At 42.6% G+C, this 15,169-nt stretch overlaps 1 pseudogene; it reads right to left on the reverse strand.

Annotated features, from left to right (window-relative positions):
* Window positions 1-4,562: 4,562 nt before the first annotated feature.
* LOC121759614 lies at window positions 4,563-6,833 on the reverse strand (annotated as a pseudogene).
* Window positions 6,834-15,169: the final 8,336 nt, after the last annotated feature.

Below are 15,169 nucleotides of genomic sequence, written 5' to 3' on the forward strand. Positions count from 1 at the left end.
GTCAATCGCAAGCGGGTGTCTCAAGCTCAAGGAAAAAGGAGTGGAAAATTGATTCGCACGATGATGAAGAGAAGAGGGAAGAGAAGTTGATAGTACTTAGTAATGTGTGGAATCAAAAAGAGATAAGGAAAGAGACTGACTCTATTACCAAAAGAGAAGATGAGGTCAACAACACTTTTCTGAGGGTGATCGAGAAAGAGATGAAACCTGAAGCTCTTGATTCTAGTTTGGAGTCGAAAGAAAAGACTTTAAGTATGCATCCTGAAAAGCAGAGCAAAATCAAGAGGATGGAGAGTCTAAGCCTTGTTGAGGAGGACAAGGCTGCTTTTGAGATACAAAAGTACAACCTTGAAGAGGAAATGGAAGAGAAGAGAATGTTATTTGAGGATGAGATTAGAGTCAAGACTGTAAAATTGGTTACGAAGAAGACCGCAATCAGCAACACAAAGAAAATATTGAAAAAGAGAGGGCAGTCTTGTGCGTTTGATCCCGGAGGGACTCTTCGTGGTGTCGTGGTTTCCACCTTGAGGACAAGGTGGATTTTAACCGTGGGGGAGTTGTTACGATCCCCATATATCTTAGGATTCCCCAAATATTTAGTTATCTTTTTATTCCCCATATCTTTTGATTCATAGTATATTTTCATATCTTGTTTTCTTGTTCCCTAAGCTAGTATTCTAGTATTATAAATAGGGCTATGTTGTTATATTTTTATTCATGGAATGAAGAAATAATTTGCCCACATTACTTGTGCAATACTCCTTATCAAACCTTGAAGACTGCCGACAGAGGAAGTTCTCCGCGCCAGCCACGAATTGAGCCGCCGACCCCAACGTTCGGGGCGCCGGATTGGTGTGTTGCGAGTGTAATCGCATGATTTTTTCGTTAAGAGAATTGTGCTCTTAACAGGGTTTCCCGCGGATTAAAGTTAGTTAGTACTCCTATTTGATAATAATCAATGCAAAGAGATGAATGGGGTTGAGACACTTAAATTAGAATATAAATGAGGTCAGAAATGTAAAGCGGAAATTCGATTATAAAACTATGTAAATCTCAAACAACATTCCATTTTGTTACTGTATTAAATTGTAACTGGTCTAAAGTTACTTTGTAATTGGAAGTTGTTGAAGGCTAGGGATGAAATTAATTGTTGGGGTAAATTAAGTTGTTGAAGGCTAGGGCTGAAACTAATTATCGGGGTAGATTAAGTAATTGCGCACACCCACTTTTTATCCAAAACATATAATGGGAAATTAGAGCATGCACAACGGTGGCGCCGGCCCCGCGTCCGTCCGCGCCGCTGGCAAGGACGAGGCTCGCCGCCGCGGCGCTCGCACTGCTAGCACGGCGCTGCTCGATGCATCGAGCAGGACACGTGGCGAACGGCGATTGGGCAATGCCATAGCCGTTGCCTTTGAATATATATATATATATAAATATATATATTAAAAATCGGTTTTTAATTAAAAAACCGATTAAAAAAAAAAATCACTTCCCAAAAAATATATATATCCGTTTATTACCGTTTTTACCACTTTTTAAATTTTTTTTTTATTTTTTATTTTTTCCCCCCAAAAATACACACTTTCATCTATAAATACCTCCACTTTCACACCCAAAAATTCACATCAAACTACACAATTCTCATATTCATTCTCCCATACCCATTCTCATCTTCATTATCTCATATCCATTCTCAATCTTTCTTTCACCCTACAACATAACAATGTCCGGCCAAGGCGATGACCACCCGCCCTCTCACGGTTGGAACCCCGAATGGTTTGGTTCACAACCGTTTCCTAGTCCGGAAACGGAATATTCGGCCCCTCCTCAAACCCAAAGTTCGGGCGTTCCGGGTGGCTACCGGCAATACCCAATCGACGATCAAGGTGCCTCCGAAGGGCGATACGGGTGAACATCGGAGCCTAGGCCGACCGCCCCCTCCCAAACTCCTACTCCTCCTACTCGCGGTGTCCGCACACCGTACACTCCGGCGGAGATGGATAAATTGTTCAAGGCGTACTTGGAAATATCCGAAGATGCGGTGGTTGGCACGAACCAATTCGGCGAGCACTTTTGGTGGCGCGTCGCTCGCCGGTACAATGAAAACCGGCCGCCGAGAATGATCGAGTGCAACGAGAGTATGGTGCGCAACGCCATCGGCCGAGCCAACGATGAAATTGGCAAGTTCAATGGCTATTTCCTCCAGGAACAGCGGAATGTCGGGAGCGGCCGGAGCGAGGTCGACATCATCACTGCCGTGGTGAGCACCTACCAATCCATGAACTGCAAGTCGTTCAAGTAGCTCAACGTTTGGCAGGATACGCGGACGCACCCGAAGTATATGGGAGGCGTAACATCCTCCTCTAGCGGCTCCTCCAAACGGTCAAGGTCGGTATCCCTATCCGACGCCGGCTTCGAAGAAATGGCTAGCCAACTCGCCGGAGCTAACTTGGGTAGCCCTGACGCCGGACCGAGCGGTTCCCAACGCCGACCGCAAGGAAGGAAGAAGGCGGCGGCCAACCGCCGTCGCGCCGAACCCGCTCCCGAACCCGCTCCCTATGCGCCACCTCCACCCCCGAACAACTCGTTGTGGATGCTCTTAGGCCAACTCAATATGGCCGATAGGTCAACTATGACTCCCACGCAACTTCAAACGCACGAGGCCATGATATTGGGTCTCCAAAAATAATTGGGGTTAGTGCCGCCGGATCAGTAGTCTTCCACGGGTAATATTAGCCAATAATTATGTAATTTTTAATTTTTAGGAGTTTAATTATGTAATTTTTAATTTTTAGGAGTTTAATTATGTAATTTTTAATTTTTAGTATTTTAATTATGTAATTTTTAATTTTTAGGATTTTAATTATGTCTTTTTTATTTTATTTGTAATTTGTAATATTTATTGTGGTTTTTAATGAATTTTAATATTATGGAAATATTTTTTTTAATTGAATTTTAGATTGAATTGTGCTCGTCCTTGCGGAAGAGCACAGGAGTGGGTGTTGTGCTCTTGCCAGAGAGCAGACAGGAATAGTGGCGCCGGGCCCACAACCATGCTCGCTGGCAAGAGCACGGTTGTGGATGCTCTTATGCACAACTAAGACAAGTTTGTTTGGTTGTTATGGAGCATTTAAACCTCTCAAATTAATTACTCTCATCGATTATTTTTAGGATAGAGAGGAACTTGGTATGGAATGGTTTTTATCGGATAAACATGGCATGTTATATGATAGGATAGCAACTAGATTTGTCCTCCATTATAATTGGATGGAAATAAAACATAATCATAACTAAAATAAAATGTTGTAAAAGAATATGAAACATAAAATACTACCTACTACTATAAATATTGAATTTTTAATTTATATTTATGCAACACACATAGTTGTCTACGAAAATACGGGACAAATTACTGATAAAGTCATAAACTTTCAAAATAGTTTAGTTATTCCCGTAAACTTTAAATATGACATGAAAAGTCATGAACTATACTGGACTGTGTAAATTTCTCATCCAACCCAATAGATTTCCGACACAATTATTTATCCTACGTGGCGCGCTGGAGGTGTGACTTGGCAAAACTCCACTAATTCTGATTGTTTCTCTTCTATCTTTACAATCTCAGACCCTGGAATAATCCCAATTCACAAACATACAAGTAGCACAAATGAAAACATACAAATCGAATTGCACAAGTCGAAGTCAGCATAAAAGTAGCATTAATTCCATAATTCGAAATGAACCCTAAATTTGTCATTTGCCAAGTCACGCCTCTGTGCGCCACGTAGGATAAGTTTGTGTCGGAAATCTATCGGGTCGGGTCATATGAGAAATTTACACAGTCCGGTAATGTTCATGACTTTTCATGCAACACGTAAAGTTCACAAGAAAAACCAAACTATTTTGAAAGTTCATGACTTTACAAATAATTTGCCCATTTAAACATGTAACAAAATATAAGATTAAATTGACAAGCTTAGTCAGCTATCTACTGCCAAAAGTTGAGATCCAAGCCACAATTTAAAAAATGATTATTCAAGATTCTTAAAAAATTAAGAATGTTGAGGACTTGATAAAAGCAATATTCCATATTATAGTATATGGAACACTTGGGAATTGACACAAGATTTTAGGTTATGTTGTTTTATGTGTTAGGTGGAGAGAAAAAATAATATATTTTTATTAATGTGAGGGAGTTTTTTCTAAAAAATGAAATGTGACATCTCTTGTGAGATAAACTAAAAGGGAAAACTAAAAAGGAAAATGTGACATTTATTATAGACAGAGAGTATTAATCCTCAAATGTATGTTAATCTCACACAATCATACACAGCTTTGAATAATTCAGAGTAAAACACTAGTCATCAAATTACATTTATTCGAATAATACAAGCAGTCGATTTAAGGAATGTTGAATACCGATTATGACATAATCCAATGTGTTGGGGTAGTACAACACAAGCAAGCAATTCATCATCCAACTTCAAGCATCTGCAATCAACAAAACCCAAAATTATAGTGAACTCTTACATAAATAAATTACTACTATACTAAATTGGCTAACCATTTGGAGAGTAAGCAGTTCCTGAAGTAAAATCAGAAGGAGTGGACATGGACAGCTGGGTCGAGGAGAAGGTGTTTTCGTTTGTTCCATTGTTATCGAGATTGGACCATGATTCCTTGGTTGAAGGCCACTCGCTGAAGAAAAGATGTTCCTGCTTCAGTGTTGTAGGTGAACTGATATCACTCCCGAATAGGCCGTGTTGCTGTTTTGACAAGACAGGCTCATAGGCATGAGGTGTGTATTGCTGAGCTGAAGAACAGCCAAGCATTCGGGAATCAGAGCCTTGTTTGAACAATGAGCTGGAAGAAACTTGACCAGGCATGAGACCCCATGTGCCTGTGCCGCTGCCTGCCTTTCCAGAAGCTTCTAGTGAGAAACTACACCCATAGAAAAGCACGAGGGAGATTAGAAAAGTGTAGCATCTCATTATAAACTGAGGTTCGGATACCCAGCTACCGAAAATCATAGGCCACCGACCAGATACCAATTTATTTAAGGCTGTAGAATGAGCATCAAGCTGTTATTTAACCAAACAATCAAGCATCACTAACTAGTACCTGAATTCCCTGCCATAGGGCCCCATCTGCAGCTTTGTTGCATTGCTCCCAACAGATGATCCTTTTGAATTAGCACCAGAGTACAGCGGCATCAGTTGAGAGCTTCCACGGTTTATACTGCCCCCAATAGAGGAGTGGGGTACTGCAGTCAACAATGACTGCGAAGTAGATTGAGATTCCACAGGCTTTCTTGAACGGTTGCGACCACGATGCATGTGCCACTCACAATACTTTGACTACGGATGTGCATCTTTCGAGCACCTCCACTTCTTTCCATCAGTTCTCCGGCATCTCCCTGGCTCAGGATCAAACTTCTTGCCATAGTAGGAACAATACCCCACTGCATGATGAATGAAATTTGAATTCCGAATAATGTTAGAAATTAGAATGCATTTTAGCTCTTCTTTATTGCTCAACTGGATACTGCATTTCAATTAGAATGCATTTTAGCTCTTCTTTATTGCTCAACTGGATACTGCATTTCTTCCTTGGGACGGAGGGAGTACTACAATTCTTACTCAACATAAGCAATTTGTCTCCATAGACACACCATCCAAGCAAGAAATATATTTGCTGCCCCGCAAATCTCAGATTGTGTAACAAGAAAGCTCACAAATAGATAAAGCATACAACATTATAATATAATTAACAGATTTTAGCAGCCAACCAATGAGCAGAAGCTTACACATTCCAAAAACACACCACAGATATACAAACTCAACTGGAGCTTGTTAGCATGCCTAAAGCTGCTTTGTTATCATCACTTTACATGTAATAATGCAAGTACATACTCAGATAAATATCAAGAAGTTAGGGCATTACACGCAGGATGGTTGAAAAGATGGGCGTAGAGCCCCTAGAAGCTGTGGCGAATAGGCGGCACCGGTAGGCCAGCCACCATATACTTGTATATCATGGCTTGCTGCTCCAGCTCCTTCCACTGCACGTCTGTGAATAGCGGTGCCCTATACCCGAGCTCCGCCCCCATTCCCACCACCGAGATTGGCGCTTTCTCGCTCATCCTACCTCCTCCAAACTACACTATTTTCCGGTTTTCCCCTATTTCAACAGATCAAATACAGCAGCACTACGGAATCTGCATAAAGAGATTGATTGAATTAGGGAAAACATAAACATGGATACATTTCTTATTTCTGCAAGACAGACTAAAGAGATTGAATTAGGGTTCAATATTTATCCATTTCTACAAAAATTGCTAACCTAAAACAGTGCACTTTTTTTTTTGCAACAGAAATACACAGACATGCATAATGCAATCAGAATCCGAATAATCAAAGAGGCGGGCAAAAATTAAAAATTGGGGAAATGAAAAAGGCAACCCCACGCAGTCAATGTGGTCGTGCGCTCACCTTCAGCGGGGACAGATCTAGGGTTAGTCAAAACATGGAGAACGATCTGAGAGCGTAAATTGGGGGAATAAAAGCTGGTGGGTGGTAATAATGAGCGGGGATGTTCGAGCACAGTGAGATTGGGGCGAAATTGGGGCGAAATTAATGGGGGTGGGAAAATTGGGGAAATTAAATGAGAGAGGAGAGGCAACTGCGATTGGGTGGCCGTGGTGTTGCTGCAGCGGTGGCGGTGGCGGTGGCGGTGGTCCAGTGGTAGTTTAAATTCTTGCTACGGTAGTGGGCAACTCGCAATCTTTGTCGTTTTGCTTTTGGGGGTTGAAGATTCATAGGTAGCAACTAGCAAGTACTATTGTACTACTACGAAGCTAAGAATTCCCGGCGGAATTCTTCCACATTATAGTCGTGGAATTCCTGACGGACTTCCCACAATAATCACAAATTTACAAATTAAACAATTTTCAGAATTAAACAATTTACGGAATTAAAATTTCGATGCGGATATGGAGAAAATGCAACAACTTTATAAAAAAAACATACATCATTAAAAAAAATACATAATTACTAAAAAAAATACATTATTATTAAAATAAAACCGGCTTCTCACTCCTCGGATTCCCCGTCGCCAGTCCCCTCGTCGTCCCCTCCGCCAGTCCCCCCTCCGTCGCCCCCCTCGCCGTCGCTATCCGACATCTCGTTGAACCCCAAATCGTGCTGCATACTGTTGAGAAGGGGTTTAAGCTTCCGCTTGTAATGGGGGTCGGTCGCTTGGCGTCATTCAACCATCGCACGTAACAAGGTTTCATGTGCCGCGATGAGGGCGAATGAGGGGTTCTCGGGATCGTTTTGGGGGGTGCTGCCGATTGGGCCACAGCGGATCCGCCGGTGTTTCCCCTTGACATCCGCGCCGCGGACTTTTGCCTAACCGGGCGACGGCGGCGGGCCGACGATGTGGGTGTGGGGAACTCTGACTCGGGAGGGGGGAGTTTTGTGAAACCAACACTGCTACTGTACTATTCGGAGGAGCTGATCTTCGTCCGCTTCGGCCAGCCAGATTCAACACCCGCAGTGAACTTGGGCGAAGACTGCACCACAAGATACACCGGCCAATACTTAAATTCCCCGAAGCCCTTGTCAGCGTCGGGGAACTGCTGATGAGCCAGCAGCTTCACATTCTCGGCAGACATGCCGCTGGTTGCCGAGCAGAGGTTGTTTGTGTAAATGCCGGCAAATCGGCCGAGCTGCCTCTTCAACTGATCCCGCTGTTTCCGTCATTGCTCTGCGTTGTGAGGCTTCCCCCTAGCGGTTTGAACTGGAGGTAGCTTTGGCTAATGCGCCACCACATCCGGTCGATTTGCTGGTTCGCCCCGACGTATGGATCCTCCACTACACTGATCCACACCTTCGCCAGAGCGACGCACTCGTCCATGATCCAGACGGTCCTCCTGTTCTCGCTGGATCCCTCCTCCACCTCAGCAGCCCCCTCCTCACCACCGTACATCGGGACGCCCCGTCCCCTGCTCCTCCCTCGCCCGGTCCTCCCCCTCCTCACTGTCGCCGGTGATGCGTCGGTGGGAGAATCCCGAATCGGAGAAAGCCCCAACTCCTCGAGCGAGAACGTGTCATTGCCAGTGAACTGAGTCTCGAGAGGATAACTCGTCGGGTTGTCCGTCAACAGTAGGTGAAGGGGGTGACAGCGGAAGCGTGTGGACAAAACGGATCACATGAATTTGATCTATTTAGCAGATTATTTAGACAAAATCTATTCGCGTAATTATCACATGTATCATGCTCATAACTTGAATTAAAACATGCTTTAGCACATAAAATTCCTAAAACATGCTTATTACGGAATTAGCCAATTTACCTCGTTGATTCAATCAAGAATCGATGATGGCTTGCTCCGTCTCCATGTGAAGATCTTCAATACAAGACCTCGGATCTTCTGACTGGTGTCCCGGATTATACGCTGATATTTGTGTGGGCAAATCTCACCAACGTACTAGGACTCGAATAATGGAAGACATAACTCAGCTCACGGAGGAAAGCACAATTTTCGAAAATCACTCTTTAGGGGGGGGGACGAAAATTTGACAAATTAATTGTTGTGTTTTTTGTCTCCTTTATTCTCCCATTTATTTAAGTCACATATTGGGCCCAGTCAGGGATCTAAGGAATAATCTGGAACAGGCCTCACCCAATTAGCTTTTTACTAATTAAATTGAACCCACAATTTAATATAAGCTTATATTGGAATATTACGAGCAGCCACTACAGAAGTAATATTGCACTGCCTTCTAAATCCGAAATTTCAAGTATTCCGGGTTTCCTTTAATTGTATTTGATTTATTTCTCGCGCTTAAGATGGAAACATCCATTAATTAATTAATGTCTGCTATAGACTTAATTAATTAACATATTTCGAATTCCAAGAGTGGACTTAGCAAGAAACTCTTATTTATTATTCATAGAGTAATCAAACTCCAACTAGCTAGGTTCCGAATAATAAAACCTCGTTTCGAGCTCCTCTTGTGGATGTTATCAAACGAGACTCTCCTCGCGCACGTTTCAACATAATAGCAATCCTAGCACCTCTAGATAATGATTACCACTACCCAATATACCTGGATCGTTGGGTTACGAAAAACCCGCACCTTTGGTAAGTCAAAGTAGTGGATACTCAATATCGTATGCTCAATGCTAACGTATATTGATTAAGAAATTAATTCTCAAGACCTCGTCTTTCAGTAGATAACATAAAGACTCGTCTTGCTGTTAGATCCATTCAGTGCTATACCACACCAACGTCATCTTATTTCAATAAGGTTTAGAAATAATCGGACTGACATTGCAACCTTTCGCGATAGGTAGTCTAGGCCTATCTAGGTTGTGAAATTCTTATTTTTCTTTGTTTAGAACTGACCGTGTTACCTTAAATTGGACGACGCCCACAACCGGTCTACTAAAACAAAGACTTAGACTTTGTTACGTTTGCTCATACATTTAAATATGCAATAAACAACCATTAAATGTAAAACATAACAACATTATGACAAAAATAATCTGTTGCATTTATTGGAAAATAACCATTAGAGTTTTACAGTATCCAATCACTCGAAATGTGATTTCTAGTATACAAAACCCTAACAATCTCCCACTTATACTCAAAACAGCTTTCGAGTATACAAAATAGTAGTGCACACGTCTAAATTTCTCCCACTTATACTAAAAGCGAGTTGGGGTCTTGAATGAGTCGAACTCCCATCCCTTCAACGTGGCACTCGAACGGTTTTACCGCCAAAGCCTTTGTAAAAGGATCTGCCAGGTTGTTCTCTGACGCAATCTTGACCACTTTTATGTCTCATCTCTGCACTATATCTCTAATGATATGATACTTCCGCTCTATGTGTTTGCTCGCTTTGTGAGCTCTTGGTTCTTTCGAGTTTGCCACATCACCAGAATTGTCACAATAAATAGTGATGCTCTTGGGCAGATTCGAAACCACACCTAAATCCATAAGGAAGTTCTTGAACCATACAGCCTCTTTTGCAGCCTCTGATGCGGCCACATACTCGGCTTCCATGGTCGAGTCCGCGATGCATTTCTGCTTCACACTCTTCCAAATTACGGCTCCACCTCCTAAGGTGAACACATATCCTGAAGTAGATTTTCTCGAGTCCTGATCAGCTTGAAAGTCTGAGTCAGTATATCCCAAAGGACAGAGCTCGACTGCATTGTAAACTAGAGCATAGTCCTTAGTCCGTTTAAGGTACTTGAGTATGTTCTTTACGGCAGTCCAATGTCCTTGGCCCGGATTCGACTGATATCTTGCCACCATGCCAACAGCAAAGCAAATATCTGGTCTAGTACAAAGCATAGCATACATGAGACTTCCAACTGCCGAAGCATATGGAATCCTTCTCATTGCTTGTATCTCAGACGGCGTTTTAGGGCACATCTCTTGAGATAAATGGATGCCATGTATAAAAGGTAAGAAACCTTTCTTGGCGTCCTGCATGCTAAAACGACTAAGTACTGTTTCGATGTAAGATTCTTGAGATAAGCACAACATCTTCTTCTCTCGATTCCGAAGAACCTTGATCCCGAGGATGTGTCCCGCGTCTCTCATGTCCTTCATCTCAAACTGGTTTGATAACCATCTTCGAACTGATGACAACATCTTTTTATTGTTTCCAATTAGAAGAATGTCATCTACATATAAAACTAAGAACACCACATTCCCCTTATCAAATTTCTTATACACGCAGCTCTCAGTTGGGCACTTTTCGAATCTAAACTTGCAAACAGTTTGATCGAAACATTGGTTCCACGATCTGGATGCTTGCTTGAGGCCATAAATGGCCTTCTTAAGCTTCCAAACCATGTGTTCTTTGCCCTTTATGGCATATCCTTCGGGTTGTTCCATGTAGATGGTCTCCTCAAGACTGCCGTTTAGAAATGCAGTCTTAACGTCCATCTGCCATACATCCCAATCCACATAAGCTGCAATAGACAACAGTATCCGGATCGATTTGAGCATGGCCACTGGGGAGAAGGTCTCATCATAATCGATGCCTTCCTTTTGGGTATACCCCTTGGCCACTAGTCTTGCTTTGAAGACTTTAACTCGTCCATCGGGTCCACGTTTACGTTTATATATCCACTTGCTCCCAATGGCAGTACAACCTTCGGGTAGGACGGACAAATCGTAGACGTCTTTGTCTATCATAGATTGTAGTTCCGAATCCATTGCTTTTACCCATTCGCAATGATCGATATCTGCCTGCGCCTCCGCAAAGTTCCAGGGATCTAATACATTGCTGTCCGAGGAGTGATCCATAGATTCTCCCAAACCAATGTATCTGTCGGGCTCATGTGAGACCCTCCCACTGCGGCGCGACACTACAATATTTTGAGTAGAAGTTGAAGTTTCGGGAATTGTTTGTACACTTGGTACTTGTTCTTGGTTAATGGAACTTGTGACTGAAGTTAGCTCATCAAGAGCCACTTCACTGCTGGGTTTATGATTCATTACATAGTCTTCCTCTAAGAATGTCGCGTGAGTGCTCACAATGACTTTCTTATCTCGGAGACTAAAGAATTCATAACCTTTCGTTCCTTTGGGGTAACCTATAAACAAACATACCTCCATCCTAGATCCTAGCTTAGTTGGATCCTTTTCCAATACATGAGCCGGGCAACCCCAAACCTTGAGATGTGCTAGATTGGGCTTACGCCCAGTCCACAACTCATGTGGAGTTTTAGGTACGGATTTTGATGGTAAATTGTCTAAAATGTGACTTGCGGAAAGCAAGGCATGTCCCCAAAACGAAATAGACAGACGTGCATTACTCATCATCAATCGAACCATGTTTAATAAGGTCATGTTCCTTCTTTCAGCCACGCCGTTCTGCTGGGGCGTGCCCGGCGCAGTCAGTTGGGATTGAATTCCCACTTCCGATAAGTAGTCCAAAAATTCGGCACTGAGGTATTCGCCTCCACGATCAGATCGTAGGCATTTGATATTCTTCCCATGATACTTCTCCACAAGAGTCTTAAAGTCTTTAAACTTGTCAAAAGACTCTGACTTGTGACGCATCAAGTAGACATATCCAATTTTCGAGAAGTCATCAATAAATGTGATGAAGTATCGAAAACCACCTCTTGCCTCAGTTGACATTGGTCCACATACATCGGAATGAACGAGCTCAAGTACTTCCTTGAACCTATTGCCCTTAGCCTTAAAAGGCCTCTTGGTCATCTTGCCTTCTAAGCATGACTCACACTTATGAAAAGGTTCCTCCTCTAGACCTTTGATAAGATCTTGTTGAACAAGAGAATGGATCCTCCTTTCATTGGCATGACCAAGTCTAAGGTGCCACAAGTACGTTTCGTTCATTGAATTTGAAGGTTCTTTTTCGTTTCTTTGAAATTTTCGATGTTGTATTGAGTTCTGATTTGCGATTATTAAACTGTGTAGAAGTGATTGTGTACAGATTGTTTTCCATGATACCACGACAGATATAAGAACCATCTTTCTTAATAACGCAATTGTCATTAAAAGAAATCGAATATCCATCATAAACCAATTTAGAAACTGAAATTAAATTTCTTCTAAAAGAAGGTATCAACAAAACATTCTTCAAAATAAAAAATCTATCACTACTAAAACGCAAATAAATGTCTCCCACTGCAACGGCCGCCACTTTGGTAGCGTCGCCCAGCTGGACTTCGATCTCACGATCATGTAGCCGTCTTGTCACCTGCATTAAGTCAGGATCAAAACAAATATGATCAGTGGCTCCTGTGTCAATAACTCAAGTGCAAATTGATGTCGAAGTCAAACAAGACTCGACAACTAGAGCTTGGTGCATACCTGTAGCCTTGCCCCGTTTAGGACAGTCTGGCTTCCAATGCCCCTTTTCTCCACACTTGAAACACTTCCTCGTGGGCTTCTTGTTAGCCCTCTTCTTCTTCTTTCCCTTAGCTATCTTGGCCGGTCCTGAGTTCGGTGCCTGCCTTTTTCCTTTGCTAGGCTTTAAGCCAGAGGAACGAGGCGCCGAAGTCATCATGACCGCCTTAGCCTGGACCATAAGGTCCTCTGCCGACTGAAGTTCAGTCAACAACTCTGCCAAGGTGTAATTCCTTTTGTTCATCTCGAAGTTGAGCTTGAACTGTTGGAAGCTAGGGGGAAGACTTTGAAGGATGATAGTCACCTGGGACTCGGGATCTATCGTTCCTCCCAAGACCTCAATTTTGTTGAGGTGGCCCATCATCTCGAGGACATGGTCCCTCACAGACGAGCCTTCCTTCATTGTCTTCGACATGATACTCCGAAAGGCTTGAGACTTCGCCGTTCGATTCTGAGTACCAAAAAGATTTTTGAGATTCTGCATAATCTCGACGGCTGTTTCCATGGCTGAATGCTGATGCTTGAGTACTGAAGACATAGATGCCAACATGTAGCACTTAGCCATCTCATTCGCCTTATGCCACCGTCTGTGTGCATCTCTGACTCCTGCCGCAGCGGTAGCCGCCGGGACTGGAGGTCGCGGGGTGGTGAGCACAAAGATGTACTCATCTGCTGTGAGAACGATGTCCAAATTTTGTTTCCATTCTATGTAATTTTGGCCCTCGAGTTTATTTTCTTTGAGAATTGCGGAAAGAGTACTATTGTCATAAACTTATGTAAGAAGTTTGATTAGATTAACCATAAAACTTTTCAAAATCTTACAACTGTAAAATTAAAATTTTGTACCCTCCAGAGGAAGTCAATACGCATTAAAATCTTACAATTTTACTGGTCACAACACCGACGAATAGTCCAGAGACCACAGAGTGGCATGGCCGCCTAATGTTGGTATTTAAAATTTTGTACCCTAATGTTAGGATTATTGTCCCCACAGAGCAGGTGGCGATAATATTAGAAAAAGGCTTCATAAATTGCAGACCAATTGATGGAGACCATATACAAACGTTGAGTTCGTAATTATAGCTTAGATATTTTGGGTTATGATTTTACTTTAATTATCCTTAGCCTTGAGGCAGTTTAAGGCTTAATTAAATTATATTGGTATTTAATCTACTGGATAATTAAATCTTTTATTAATTGGTATCTTCCTTTAGGAAATTATTGTTCTAGAATATAATTCTTATTCATGTCTACTATAAGGTATATCTAAAATAAACAAATTATTTAATTCTTAATAAGACATGAAAAATTAAATTCAAATTAATTCCATGTTCAAGATTAGGAAGAGATATTTCATTATTTAATGTATTCATACATATCTATCCCTTTTAGGATCTTAGATATATAAATATTAGGAAACTATTAAAATATTCTTATCCATATCATCTAGGAATCAAAATATTATTATTTATTTCCATAGATATAGAAAATGATAAAAATATTCCTTAAATCTAGATAAATATTAGGAAACTATTAAATTATTCTCATCTATATCATCTAGGAATAAAATAATATTATTTATTTCCATAGATATAAATAATAATAAAAATATTACTAAAATCTAGGTAAATCTTCCAAAAAGATTTTATTTCCATTAAATAATAATATTTTAATGATATCTTTCAATAAAATAATTAAATAATCATTAAAATAATCTTTCATCGTTATCTCATCGTATGAGGTTCGAACGAACGATGAACGACGAAGATCAGACGAATTCGTCGTCGAATCACGACGCATGCAGCGTCTCGGACACCGGCGCGCAGGTGGCGCGCCAGCGTCTCGGCCGCCTGGCTCGTCGGGTGTCGCAGCTTCTCGGCCAGGCGCGCACACGGCGGCACGCGCCTCTCGGCCAGCTGCTCGACGCCTGTATCGGCGTCTCGGCTCGTCGGGTGCCGATGCTTCTCGGCCAGGCGCGCGCCTCTCGGCCAGCATCTCGGCGCCCTGCTCGACGGGTGCCGACGCTTCTCGGCCAGGTGCGCGCGCCTTTCGGCTAGCGTCTCGGTGCCCGGCTCGACCCTCCAAGCCGTCGTGTGTCGCGAGCTCTCGGCCAGCGGCGCGCACGGTGGCGCGCCCGCTCTCGGCCAGCTCGGACATTCCGCCTAGGGTTCGGCCCGGTGTCTCGCGGTGTCTCGGTGGCTCTCGGACGAGCCACCACTCCGCGCCAGTCACCGCCGTGTCGACCTTGACCCGGGTTCCGTCTGGT

The sequence above is a fragment of the Salvia splendens genome, chromosome 12 (genome assembly GCF_004379255.2).
Source record: "Salvia splendens isolate huo1 chromosome 12, SspV2, whole genome shotgun sequence".
In the NCBI taxonomy this organism is placed as follows: Eukaryota; Viridiplantae; Streptophyta; class Magnoliopsida; order Lamiales; family Lamiaceae; genus Salvia; species Salvia splendens.